Source organism: Leptodactylus fuscus, chromosome 6, assembly GCF_031893055.1.
Source record: "Leptodactylus fuscus isolate aLepFus1 chromosome 6, aLepFus1.hap2, whole genome shotgun sequence".
In the NCBI taxonomy this organism is placed as follows: domain Eukaryota; kingdom Metazoa; phylum Chordata; class Amphibia; order Anura; family Leptodactylidae; genus Leptodactylus; species Leptodactylus fuscus.
Window position 1 is genome coordinate 84,961,940 of NC_134270.1, and position 13,957 is coordinate 84,975,896.

Sequence of the window (13,957 nt, forward strand, 5' to 3'; positions counted from 1 at the left end):
TCCCTTCTGCTCAATCCACTCCTGCTTTGGCTCAAAAAACTGCAGCAAAATCTGCAACAAAAAAAGCTGTGTTTCTGCAATGTGAGGCCTTAAAGGGATTTTTTCCATGAACAACACTCTTTCTCTATCCACAGGATAGGGGAGTTGTGTATGAGCCTTGGGGCATACGGTCACTGGGAATTCCACCAAACATGAAAACGAGGGCCCCCTGTGTGTATGAGACTGTAGTACACATGCTTCATCATTACTTCTTTTAACCTGCGGACTAGGTATAACCATATACTGCAAGTGAATAAAATGGTGATCACTAGAGATGAGCGAACAGCGTTCGATCGAGTACATGTTCGATCGGATATCAGGCTGTTCGAGATGTTCGATTCCAGTCGAACACCACGTGACAAACTCGCTAAAAATTTGATTCCCCTCCCACCTTTCCTGACGCTTTTTTTGCACCAATAACTGCGCAGGGGAGGTGGGACAAGAACTACGACAACGGAGGCATCGAAAAAAAAATTCAGAAAAGTAATTGGCTGGCTAAATCAGGTGACCTCTAATTCATACGAATAGTGGATTTAATATCCGGTTCATATGAGACTGTGAACTATGTGACTGTGAGACAGGGATAGATGTACAGGCAGGGTTAGATAGGGATTACCTTTATTTAGGTGGGAATGTCACTCACCCAGCTCTTTGGGGCTCTATCTGGTCGGGATTCCTGTCAGCTTGTGATATGCGTGAGATGACTTTTTCCCATAGGAATGCATGCATTTCCGATGTAGCCCAGCTGAGCGCACGGCCAGCACTGCTACATCTCGGCATAGGAATGCATTGACCTGCGTTGATTGACCGAATGCCATACAGAGTACAGCATTTGGCCAATCAACGCTGGTTCTGCCGGAGGAGGCGGAGTCTAAGATCGGTCCACAGCAGTCTCCATTCTGGTCCGATCTTAGACTCCGCCTCCTCACAGACGAGCCTCCGGCAGAACCAGCGTTGATTGGCCGAATGCTGTAATCTGTATGGCATTCGGCCAAACAACGCTGGTCAATGCATTCCTATGGGAAAAAGTCAGCTCCTGCATGTCTCAAGCTGACAGGGATCCCAATGTAATACAGTGACTTGGGCATGTTAGATGCCCCCAGACATGCTTCCCCTGCTGTCCCAGTTGCATTCCAGAGGTGTTGGCATTATTTCCTGGGGTGTCATAGCGGATTTAGTGACCCTCCTGAGTCGAATAGTGGTTTCCCCCTTAACAAGTATTTTTTCCCCATAGACTATAATGGGGTTCGATATTCGATCGAACAGTCGAGTATTGAGGGGCTACTCGAATTGAATTTCGAACATTTCACTGTTCGCTCATCTCTAGTGATCACACATGCACGATACTACCCCATTCAGAAGATTAAGTGATCGCTGTCCTCAGGATCAGTGACAGCAGTGATCAGACATGGATCCTATTCCGTGTACCTTATGTTGCACATGATAAAGCAATAATAATGCCACAAATTTCATGACATGACTACCCAGGTTTTCGTTCTTTAATATAACCTTCAGGTCAGAAACCAACCATTAAATCAAATGCAGAACCAAAAAGGACATTTAGAGGGTGCAAATACTTAGTCACATTAATGAAGTACGGTGTGACAGAAATGCCTTCATCTCCTCTTAAGTGACCTTTCCTAGTCTTTCCCTAGAACTCCACCTTCTGTGCTGAGGAATAGGTTTGCAAACAAGATGATAGGAAGCACTTTCTTCTTGCAAGCATTTGATCAGAAGACTATTGGAGATGAGCATCTGAAGTTGCTATGGAAACCATGAGAGCAGAGAAAAAAAAGAGGCCTGAATCCTGCAAAGCCGTCTATTACAGCAAAATGAAGCCGAGTCCATGCCTTGTGCCAGTGTAACCAGGGCTGGCAGCCACCACAGAGGAGACTGCAGCTAGTCCTGGCTAGTGCCCTCATGCCATGCCTGGATGCTCAGTCACTGACTAGTCTCCCTCCTTATTCAGTCAGCATCCTCCTGCACCGAGGCATGGAGCAGTCTGCCTCATTGTAGCAGTAGCTGGCCATTTGTGCCGCAGCTCCTTCCTGCTGCCCCCAGAGCTGTAAATCCTCCTCAGTAGTCACCACATTCAGCAGCTATTAAGTCACCACATATATGTATTAGTCGCACTCTCTCCTCCCGCCCCTCCCCCACCTGGAGCTCCGCGCTGTGTACACGCTCTCTGCCTCATTCTCTCGCTCCCTCCATCTCTCCCCTTTTCTCTCGTGTACTTTTTTTCACAGTGGTTTCTCCCAGTGACATAATAACAGGATGTTGAAGTCTTTCTCCTTTTCTGCAAAATATCCCCTCTTAAAATAAACGCCATTTCCCAGAACCTTCCAGGGCATGAGGGAGAGAGGAGCTAATACATCCAGGGATTTGTGAAGCATCTTCTGCTGCCCCCATCTAGCCAGTCGTCCATCCCCATAAAAGCACACCTTATAACAAAGGTAAGAGGCTTATTTCAATGCCATGGTACCTGGTGTATGGAGAGAAGGCAGGCTGCCTACATGTCATGGTGTATATGTGTGTGTGCTATGTATAGGCATGACATCTCCTATAGATGATATGTTTGGTATTTAGGTGTGCTTGTATTTGTATATATATATATATATATATATATATATATATATATATATATATATATATATATGATAGGAGAACCAATAAAACCAATTCCAATCCATTGTATACATTTAGCTTTACCATCTATTTCTCATAACACTGAGCATCATATTCGCTTCCTTTGCTTAGAAATTGGCATATTCTTTGGGAAAATGCAACAGATACTAATTCCATGTTTAACAATTGGCTTTATATGGGATTGGAGGAGGATTTAATAAATGCTGGCAATTACAGAGAATGGCTGTTCATATATGGGGAGATGATATTATATATGATTTAACCACTTCTATTTAATGTACTGTACATATACAGCATGTATAATCTGCTGCTGCTCACTATATGACAATCCTGTGATTTGCTTTTTGGAAACAGAAAATTATATATATATATATATATATATATATATATATATATATATATAAACTGATCGTACATTTTTTATGTTTGTGAGCCTAGAAATAATAAACATGCATATATATATATATATATATATATATATATATATATAAAATTTTCTTTCATTTTACGTAAATTTCTATATTGCAACATATACATCTGTTGTTCTTCTGCCTCCTCCCAGTCAGTGGTGTTTGATATACTGATATGGTCTTTACCATGTAATAAAATGTACATATGAGGTGAAAGTGCTCCATTCATCCCTGCAGCATGCTCTGGGCAGGTGGCCACTAGTTTGCAGGAAAGGGGATTTAGGGATTTCACTTTTTCCAGCGAGATTGAAGAGCTTTACATGGTGAGCTGTGGTGTTGCTTTTGTGGTATCGGTGCATTATTAATTAGAATCTTATAGAAGAACATATACATGTTATATACATATCTACACATCCATGCATATTATGCTCTTATACTTGTATTCCTACACATATTTAAAAACAGGGTTTATTGCAAATAAGAAATCATGAGATATGAAAAGCGTAAAATATTGCAAATTTAGAGACCTGGATTACAGGTTTGGTTATAGTTTATATATGGATATACAGTTAGTTAATTCCAGATGCTTTACAGTGCATTAGGCAGATTAGTTACCAGTTTAACCATTATTAATAAAGGAATATGTTGATAAATCCTAAGTAATTCCATTGATCTGATATATTTGCCAACCATCCTCTTTTCCTTAGGTGCTCAGAACCCCTGGGGACCTGGCCTGAACCCTGCGGAATTACATTTTTATGTATTTAATTGCCCTGTTTACAATAGGACACATACAAATCAGTGGTTTCCACCAAGTGATAAAATGAATAGGCCTTTAAAATCCCAAGAGATTTTTCACAATAAACTGAAGCCCCCTATAGGGTTCTATCCTACAGTGATGCACAGACTCCTATATCTAAAATTTAAGGGCTCTCTTATTAAAAAGTGAGTCTAGAAACTATATGCCGGTATAGGCCATGGTGGGTAAAATATTTGAAGGTTTCTAATAGATGCTATTCTGGAGCATTTTCAATGAAGATAACCTCATAACACTCAAGCAGCATGGGTTTATGAGAAATTAGTACTGTTAGACTAATCTGTTCAGCATTTATGAAGAGGTCAGTTCTAGCCTGGATCTTGGTAATGTTGTAAATGATGTTACATTTGGACTTTTCAAAGGCATTCCATATTATGCCACATAAAAGGCTGGTATACAACATGAGAATGTTGGGACTAGAAGAAAATATATACATTTGGGTTCACAACCAGGTCAGTAATAGGAAACAGAGGGTGCTGTTAGTGAGATATACTCAGGATGGGTTGCAGTCACTAATGGGGTGCCAATGTATTGGGTCTTCTCATTTTTAATAAATTTATAAACGTATTGGGTCTTCTCAGTTTTTATAAATTTATAATTGACCTGGTAGAGGGATTACAGAGCAGGGTATCCATATTTGCAAATGCTACCAAGCTGTTTAAAGTAATAAAAAATGAGGAGGTTGGTAGAATATTACAGGAAGATTTGGAGAAGGTGGAAGCATGGACAAATGGAAGTTTGACAAATGAAGTTTAAAGTAGACAAATGTAAGGTTATGCATTTTCATTGAAGAAATAACATCTATGATAATGTACTTAATAGTAGATTACTATGTAAAACTTCCACTGAAAAAACTTTGGAATTAGTGGATAAGAAGTATACCTTTAGTGACCAATGCCAGACAGCTGTTGCCAAATAACAGAGGAATAAATGCCCATGCCAAAAACATACGGTAGTTATGCCTCCATGGAATTCATTAGTATAGCCATATAGACTTTTGTGTGCCCCTAAGTACAAGAAGGACATAGCTGAGCTAGAGAATGCAAAGAAGGGTGACCAATATAATTAGGGGAATGAGTGGATTGGATTACAGAGACATTATAACAAATTTAGGGTTTTTCAGTTTAGGAAAGAAAAGAAGATCTAATCACAATGTACAAATACATGAAGGGAGAGTGCAAAAACCATTATAATGATCTTTTTTCATCTTGGTGTGTAACAGTGACAGAGGACATCCCCTATAATTAGAGTAAAGAACAGTTTACCAGCATCTTAAATGGATTATCTACTGTGTGACTATGTAACTCAGTGTCGCAGAATGTTGTGATGTTGGATTCATTGTTCAAGTTCAAGAAGGGCCTGGATGCCTTTCCTAAAGGGAAAAATAGGTTTTAGGTTTTTGGAAATAAGAAATTAATCCAGGGTGATATAGTGATTTCCAGATTTGAAATGAGGGAGTTTTTCCTCTGACATGGGGTAATTGGCATTGGCCTCATAGGTTTTTTGCATTGACAATGTAGGGTCAAGGGTTAACATAACTTGATAAACCTGTGGTTTCATCTACCTTATTTACTGTGTTACTGTTTCAAGTGTTAGTGAGGTAAATGGTACCTCATACTCTATAGGTGTATTAAAATATCTTTAGGCTTAGTTATTTATTGTGACCAAAAAACATTATGGCCATTTTATTCTATCTGGAATAGTGGAACAGCAAAACTTAAAGGGATTCTATCATTAAAAAAACTGGTTTTAAACTAATAGCACATAGGAATACCATTTATAAAGGCTATTCATCTCTTACCTTTATCTTGAAGGTCCACGCGGCCTTTTTTGAATTTTTCTTCTTTCCTTTATGCTAATTGTGCTTAGAATGCAAAGGGGTGTGCCCTCTGTGCTATGAGTGCAGCATTCCTGAGCCAGCTTTCTTCTGCTCCATCAGGCATTCTCCTCCTCTTCTTACAGGATAAACCTCAAAATCGCCAACGTAACAGCTGACTGCGCATGTCTGTCACAGGTTTCATGTAAGAAGATAGAATCCCTTTAATTATATGATGTAGTAACCAAGTACTAATATTGCAGGCTTTCAAACCACGAATGTGCTTTGTAAAATTTCGATACAACTAAAGGAAATTCCATCAACAGTATAATAATAATGATGATGATATTATTATTATTATTATTATTATTAATAATAATAATAATAATAATAATAATAATAATAATATTAGAAATATAAGGTTGCTTTTCTGTTACATTATGAGTGCTATTGCTATTGTAAAGTGGGGGGTAGTATTGCAGCAATAGAATTTAGCCATATTGTTCAATATTATATTGTTGGAGTCACTATCTGGTAGTTATTCAGGTCCATGCTTGGCTAGAATGTATAATCCTGTGTTGATACGTATATTGGGATTTAAAGCAATTTCACTTTAATGAACATGATAATGACCATGGACTGAAATGTGAGTTTTTACTTCAATTTTGAAAATAAAGAAAGCAAAACGGGGGGGCACTCACCCGACAAGGATAACTTCTAAAATCAGTCCTTTACTTCATAAGGTTTAAATCACATGGGAGGGAACGATTACACAAGGCATAAAAGAGGTAACAGACATTTCGCGCTTCACACTAGCGCTTTCTCAAGCTATACATGTGCATGTGTATGGCTTGAGAAAACGCTAGTGTGAAGGCACATATATGGTTTGAGAAAGCACTAGTGTGAAGCATGAAATGGCTGTTGCCTCTTCCATGCCTTGTGTAATTGTTCCCTCCCATGTGATTTTGTCCTGATGAAATAAAAGACTGATTTTAGAAGATATCCTTGTCGGGTGAGTCCCCCCCACCCCCCGCTTTGCTTTCTTTATCTTCATATTTGATATGTATCTTGCGGGATGAAGAGCACCACCCTTATAGGATCTTGCAAGCTATCCACACATGTTCTTGCCCTCAAACAATTCAACAGTGGAATTTGAGGCTGTAGTCGTGCTACCCGATGTTTGTTTCTCCTGGTATAATATTTTACATCAATTTTCTTGAAGGGATTCTTGATTTTAGATTCAGTGCTATTAATTTTCAATGTATGTATGAATATATAATAGGGGTGTTGTAAGTTTTTGCATGTTTGAAAGGGTGCAAAAGAGGATCAGCTGTGGGCAGTCTGTTTTTGGAAGATAGGACATTAAACAATTCTCTTTGAAAAACTATGCATTTCATGGGCAGTCCATTGATTTCAGAGCGCTGCTATGAAGCTGCTTCTCACTCCAGCTAAAAGAGTTCACAGTTGGAGAACACTAATGTTAAAGGAGTTGTCTAGTTACATAATAACCTATTAGAGGACTCTGAGAGAACGAAAAGGGATGAGGGTTATCTGTTCGGTATTTTCATCCCCTGGTCAGAGTGAAGAGTGCAAAGTGCATTTCCCATTGTAGAGGGCCTGTCCTTTCCTGTTTTACACAGACTGGCCATTAATTTGAATGAGAACTGTGTAATGCTTAAAGGGGCTCTATCAACAAAGTTATGCTGTATGAGCCTCACATATGCGTGATTAGGTTATTCAGGCACCACTAATCTTATTTTAAACACCCCCCCCCCCCCCGTTTTAAAATAAAACTATAAAAACATATATGTAAATCATACCTATCGTGCGCGATGGTCGGTGATGCACGATCCGACGTCATCTTCTGGCACACCTTCCTCTTCTTTCTTCTTCTTTCGGCGACGCCCTCCGGTCCTGACTCTTCCTCAGCATCATCGTCATCTTCTTCCGGTGGTTCAAATCCGATTGGTTCAAATCCGGTGCGTGCGCACAGCAATTGAGAAAATGGCGCCGGAGCGTGCGCTGTAGCTCCGGATGGAGCCCTACTGCGCATGCGCCGAATTTGGACCAATCGGATTTGAACTGCCGGAAGAAGACGACAATGAGGCCGAGGAAGAGCCAGGACCGGGGGGGGGGGGAAGAAGAAAGAAGAGGAAGGCGTGCCAGAAGATGACGTCGGATCGTACATCACCGCCCAGCGTGCATGATAGATATGTTTTTATAGTTTTATTTTAAAATGGAGAGGGGGGTGTGTTTAAAATAAGATTAGTGGTGCCTGAATAGCTTTTTTAAAGGCTATTCACGCATATGTGGGGCTCATACAGCATAATTTTGCTGATAGAGCCCCTTTAATTTCCCCTGTGGTGGTGCTGCAGAGGAAGTGAACAATTACTGTCAGATTCTCTACAGATTACAGCTGATCACTGGGGATCCTAGCTGAGAGACACTTTTTTAATAAGCTTATAGTCATGAAATCCTTCTAACAATTAGTAATGTCCAAAGCAGAGAAACACTTGAAAGTGGTTTTCTCAGGCTGTGATATTGATGACCTATTCTCAGGATAGCTCATCAATAATGGAACAATGGGGTCCAAAACCTGGCAACCCTGCCAATCAACTGTTTAAAGAGGCTACAGCTTTTAGATGAGGGCTACAGCCTACATTGCATACCAAGCACAATACTGTAGATTTAGTTTCATCTGTGCTTGTTATAGCTGCTCAGTCCCATTCATTTGCATTAGATTGAGTTGTAGCAATGGCCATATGACCAATGATTATGATGTCACAGTCCTGAGAAGAGGAAGCAGCTCCTAGCATTGCAACCTTAAATAGTTCATCAACAGGGGTACTGAGGATCAAACTGCCACTGATCTGACACTGATGATTGTAAGTTATCAGTATCATAGTCTCGAAAAACACTTTTAGGGGCCACACGGTGGCTCAGTGGTTAGCACTGTAGCCTTGCAGCGCTGGAGTCCTGGTGTTCAAATCCCACCAAAGGCAAAAAACCATCTGCAAGGAGTTTGTATGTTCTCCCCATGTTTGCATGGATTTCCATCCCATATTCCAAAAAGACATACTGATAGGGAAAAATGTACATTGTGAGCTCTATGTGGGGCTCACAATCTACAAAAAAAAAAAAAAACACTTTTAAAGTGAAAGTTTCCCCACTTCCACCAATTCAAGTTCTTAACTTGATAGACACTACTCCACTAATTCCAGCGAATTTTGAATTTTCTCTCTAGCCCCCAATGTTCCTGCCCAACAAGTGCACTTAGTTTTTATGCCTGATATGTTATGCTCTGTAATGTCAGAAGTTACAAACAGGAGGGGCGTGATTCAGAGCTCCATTCAGCAGCAGCCAATGTCAGTCCTCAGAATCACACCTCTTTCCTAACACTATCTTCCTGACACATAATAAATAGCATATGAGGCACCAAAACTAACAGCATTAATTGCTCAGAAACAAAATTTGCTCAGGACAGAAAATTCCAGCTGCGCCAGAATCAGTGAAGGTTGCAGTGGGGTGGGTCTCAAATGACTCCAACATAAAAATACCAGGTTGCGTGCTCTTTCTTAAAAGATGAGATCCAAAGATTTGTTTATTAAAATGTCAATAGATAATGTTTTTTGGGGTTTAAACACATCCTCATCCTCAGATCAATAACATATAGTTTTCTCAACATGCACAATTAAAAATACTATGCCCCTCTAATGTCATGGGTCGCTAATTAATTCAAATAATTTGCATATAAACTCCATATTGCAAAAAGCTGATCATACATAGAATTTTGGTGTAAAAACAGGTATATGGGAACTTTCATATATTTATAGCATTATATATAGTATAGCAGTATATAGTATAGCAGTATATATATATATACAACTCTAGGAAAAAAGAGACTACTGTAAAACTTTCAGTTTCTCTCATTTTTCTCTTCATTGGTACTGTATATTTTTGAATAAAATGTACATTGTTCTTTTATTATATAAACTAATGACAATATGTCACCGAAATTCAAAGTAAAAAATGTATTTATTTGCAGCAAATGAGAAATCATCAAATTAATAAAAAAGAAGCAGTTCTGTCAGACTTCAAATATGGGAAAGAAAACAAGTTCATATTCACTTAGAAACAACAATACTAATGTTTTAACTTAGGAAGAGTTCAAAAATCAATATATTGGTGGAATAACTATCCCGCTTGGAGACCGCCTCCCCCAACGGAAACCTATACGCATTAAAAAGTAGTTAGCTGAGAAACCACACGGACCGCATAGACTATAATGGGGTCCGTGTGTTTTCCAAAGCGGTGTCCGCATGAATCATGTGGAGAGAAAAGTACTGCAATCACCACTTTTCTCTTCACATGATTCGTGTGGACACCGCGCAGAAAACACATGGTCTACCGAACGCAGATGTGAAGCAGGCCTAATATGAAATTGATAATAGGACTCCAAACTGAATAATGAATACATATACAATATAATATATTATATATTATATATAATATATAACAATATACCGTAATAGATAAATACTGAAGTTTTGCCTGATGTAAACGTGTCACATGAGACATCACAAAAGGGAAGTGAGTTTAGTCTGAGGTCTAAGGCTGGACTATATTAAAATGAGTAATCCAGGATGTACCTGAGCTGTTGGTGAACTAAAAGGGCAACAGGTAGACCACAAGGGATAAGGGAGGACGCTGGCATAATGACACAAGACTATGGAATTGCATGTATATTTTGTGTGTGGACTATAATGAATATGGACTGATAAGCTGAACTGTAATTAAATAGGTTATAATGATGATGAAGAAATATAGTATTTGGGTGAAGAAACAGAGAAAAAAAAAATAAGAATAAATAAAAATATATAAAAACTGAATTAAAAATAAGCAAGTAAGAAACAAGAAAAAAATATTAGTAAATACAAGGTGGCAGGATAATTGATGGTAAATTGTGTTATACAACCAATCCTGCAGCTTCACTGAGACCTAGACGGGGCAAAGAATTCAATTTATGTATCCAATATATTGCCTGTCACCTTAAGATTTCAAATATATTTTGCGTGGTTTCAGGGATGTGTTCAGTATGCATCATTTGGAAAGCTTTAAAATTGCAGTTGTGTGCCAGTATTGAGTCTGGAAACACTATGTTTTAAATAACTATTAGATACATGGGATTTGTTACCACGTATGTGGAAAGGAAGTGTTGTTTCAGTGTACTGCAAACTGCAATCACATGTTAGATTATATAATCAGAATTACAGTTGAAAAATCCAGGAATAGTGAAGGATTCTCCAATGGTGTAGCTACAAAAATTGTTACTTATGTGACATATATTGGCAGCATTTGCAATAAGTGATGCCATATCTAAAAATTCCCTTCAAAGTACCAGTGGATGTAGTGTCTGTACTGATTTTCAAAAAGGGAAGTCTACTGGATGCTATGATATTTTTAACTGTTTTTGCTTGCCTGAAGGTTATGTTGGGATGGCAGGGCATGTGTTTACTAAGAAATGGATCATTTTAAAGGATATGCAAATGTTGGTTTAGAATTCTTCTAATCTTACTTTGGGCATGATTGCAAGCAGTTAGAAAGTTATATTACCATTTTCCTTCCATATCCGTGGAAGTTCTGGGTTCCATACTTTGGGTTCGTGATTGACATTTTGCTTGGTGGATCTGATTGTTTCCTTGGGGTAGCCTTTTTCCTGAAATCTATTGGACATGATTTTGCTCTGAGATAGGTAGCCTGAAATATCTGTACAATTTCTTCTTAATATTCTGAACTGTCTAGAAGGAACATTAGCAAAGAAATGTGTATATATTCAGCTCACCATATCCATGTAGATATACTTCTCCTGGAGAAGTATGCAGGTGAACTCAACCTCTTAATTGGTATGCTTCGGATAAAACATAATGACCAGCTGCATCCAGGAGGGTAGTAGACAAATTTTCGCGGTAGAATAAAATTTAACTTGTATTTGTATTCATATAAAATAGTTAAATAGTAACTGTTTAAGGTATAATGTCAACCAGTTTTAAGCGACGCGTCCCTTCCTCTCAGCTCAAACATTATATCTGACTAAAACCCTTATAAACATGCAGGTCAACTTAACCCCACCCCTCACGTTTTAAACTTGTTAACTGTTTCGATTCCAAACATATATCACCATTATACATACAGATATAAACTCTCTTAAATTACAATATCTTTGTATATATACATGCAACTTTAGAAAGCAGACTTGTAATCATTCTTTCATAATTTTGACAAAAATATTATTTTACATAACCACCGCATATATACCGCATACCTAACGCGGCATGTAATCAGTATATAAACATATATAAAAAGTCCCATCTATAAATCCTGTTTTTTTATCAACTACATCATATAAAATGAATATATATAAAGATAAAAATAATATAGCTTACCCCGAGAAATTCTTCCTATATTGACATCCTACTATAATCCCAAATATACACTTCTATAATACGCATGCGTCAACTATCCGATCATGTGTCCGCTACATAATGAATCACATGACACCGGCACATGATTGTAGCCTACTATTCAACAATATATCTCTGACTATCATAATCTAGATATGTACTCAGAGATCATTTTTGAAATAACCGTGTCCAGTTTATACTAACAACGAACATACTTACATCTAACCATATCCACCCTCAAATACTTAACATATTAGTTATCCTACTTAATTATATTGTCAATGTAATTTGAATATATCTGGTCCTATCTAATACTCCGTACAGATTAATTGTATGTGCACTGGTATACAGTCACACCTATGATTGTCATAATATATATTCAAACCAATACACAAAACACATCGATCAAAAAGGTATTCACACTCCTCCATAATTTGGATATTCAGACCACATTGGGATATTCTAATAGATGTATGCTAAATCAGATCGGATGTTTAAGCCTTTCGGCTGGTGAGTTTTTAGTCGCATAATCCAATATGCTTCACGTAGAAGGATTTTTTTACGCCAGTCCCCACCTCTTGATGTTCGAGTTACATATTCTATAGCAAATAATAATAATATCGCATACTTGAAACGTTGCCCTGATGTACTGTTGAGAAATGCCACGATACCCCTGAGGCATTTTCATATTCTCTGTTACTATTCGCAATGTGCTCTGAAATCCTAATTTTCACTGATCTTATAGTGCATCCTACATGCATCAACTTGCATTGTGTGCAATCAATAATATAATATGCATGCAGGGTTCTTCTGTCCTGTTGAGAAGTCAGACATCTTCACTTGCGGACAGGGAAGGACGGGCATGGAGTGCAAAACAACGCACCCGATGCCCATTGAAATGAATGACAGGTGTCAAGGACACAGCTAGTGTCCTCTCCTAATGTCCGTGACAGATTTTGAGCGGACACTAGGAGCGGACACTATCTGTCGGACACCAACGGTAGTGTGAACGCTCCCTAAGACTTAGCCAGGTCGAAGAGACTTTTTTATTATAACTAAACATACTTGGGGACAATTTGTTACCTAAAGTACATTCACGTCTTGCCACTATTTGTACACCCTCTTTCAGGATTTCCCATGTAACTCTTGTTTTAAAATAGGTAAGATACGTTGAAAAATTGTTTGCTGTAAGGAGTGGAAAAATCTATCTTATTTTGTCTCTATGTTTGTTTATTAAACTTTGTCAATAATGATTCCCGTGTTTTTGCATCTACAATCTTTCGATATCTAAAAATGAAATTCTAGATTTGTTACATGTATGAGTAAATTTTAGATTGATGTTATTCTGATTTAAATAGGACACAAAGTCAGGGATAGATATTAGATCACCCTCCCAGACGACTAGCACGTCGTCTATATAACGACCAAACCACACGATGTTGCCAAAATATGGATTTTTTAATGAAAAAATAAACTCCTCCTCCCACCATGACAAAAATAAATTTGCTGTTGATGGTTCGAAGGGGGCCATGGGGGCTCCCCTTATCTGTAAATAAAAATTACCATGAAACTCAAAAAAATTATGCTGTAACAAAAATAATGTAACCTCCGTAATATATTCACATAAACCCAGTGAGTATTTACTATATTTAACTAAATGAAATTGTAAGGCTACAATGGCAACATCGGGTGGTATGCTCAGGTATAATTGCTTTATATCGCAAGTGAGCCATACATAATTCGGCTTCCACACAAAATTCTGGAACAC

The 13,957-nt window shown here is 38.2% G+C and overlaps 1 protein-coding gene across 1 annotated transcript in view; it reads left to right on the top strand.

Annotated features, from left to right (window-relative positions):
- Positions 1-2,201: 2,201 nt before the first annotated feature.
- CACNG8 (calcium voltage-gated channel auxiliary subunit gamma 8) overlaps positions 2,202-13,957 on the top strand; it is a 124,144-nt gene continuing 112,388 nt past the window's right edge. The window contains exon 1 of the mRNA XM_075276798.1: positions 2,202-2,492. The gene's annotated coding sequence lies outside the window, so the exon portion shown is untranslated. The remainder of the gene's footprint in view (positions 2,493-13,957) is intronic.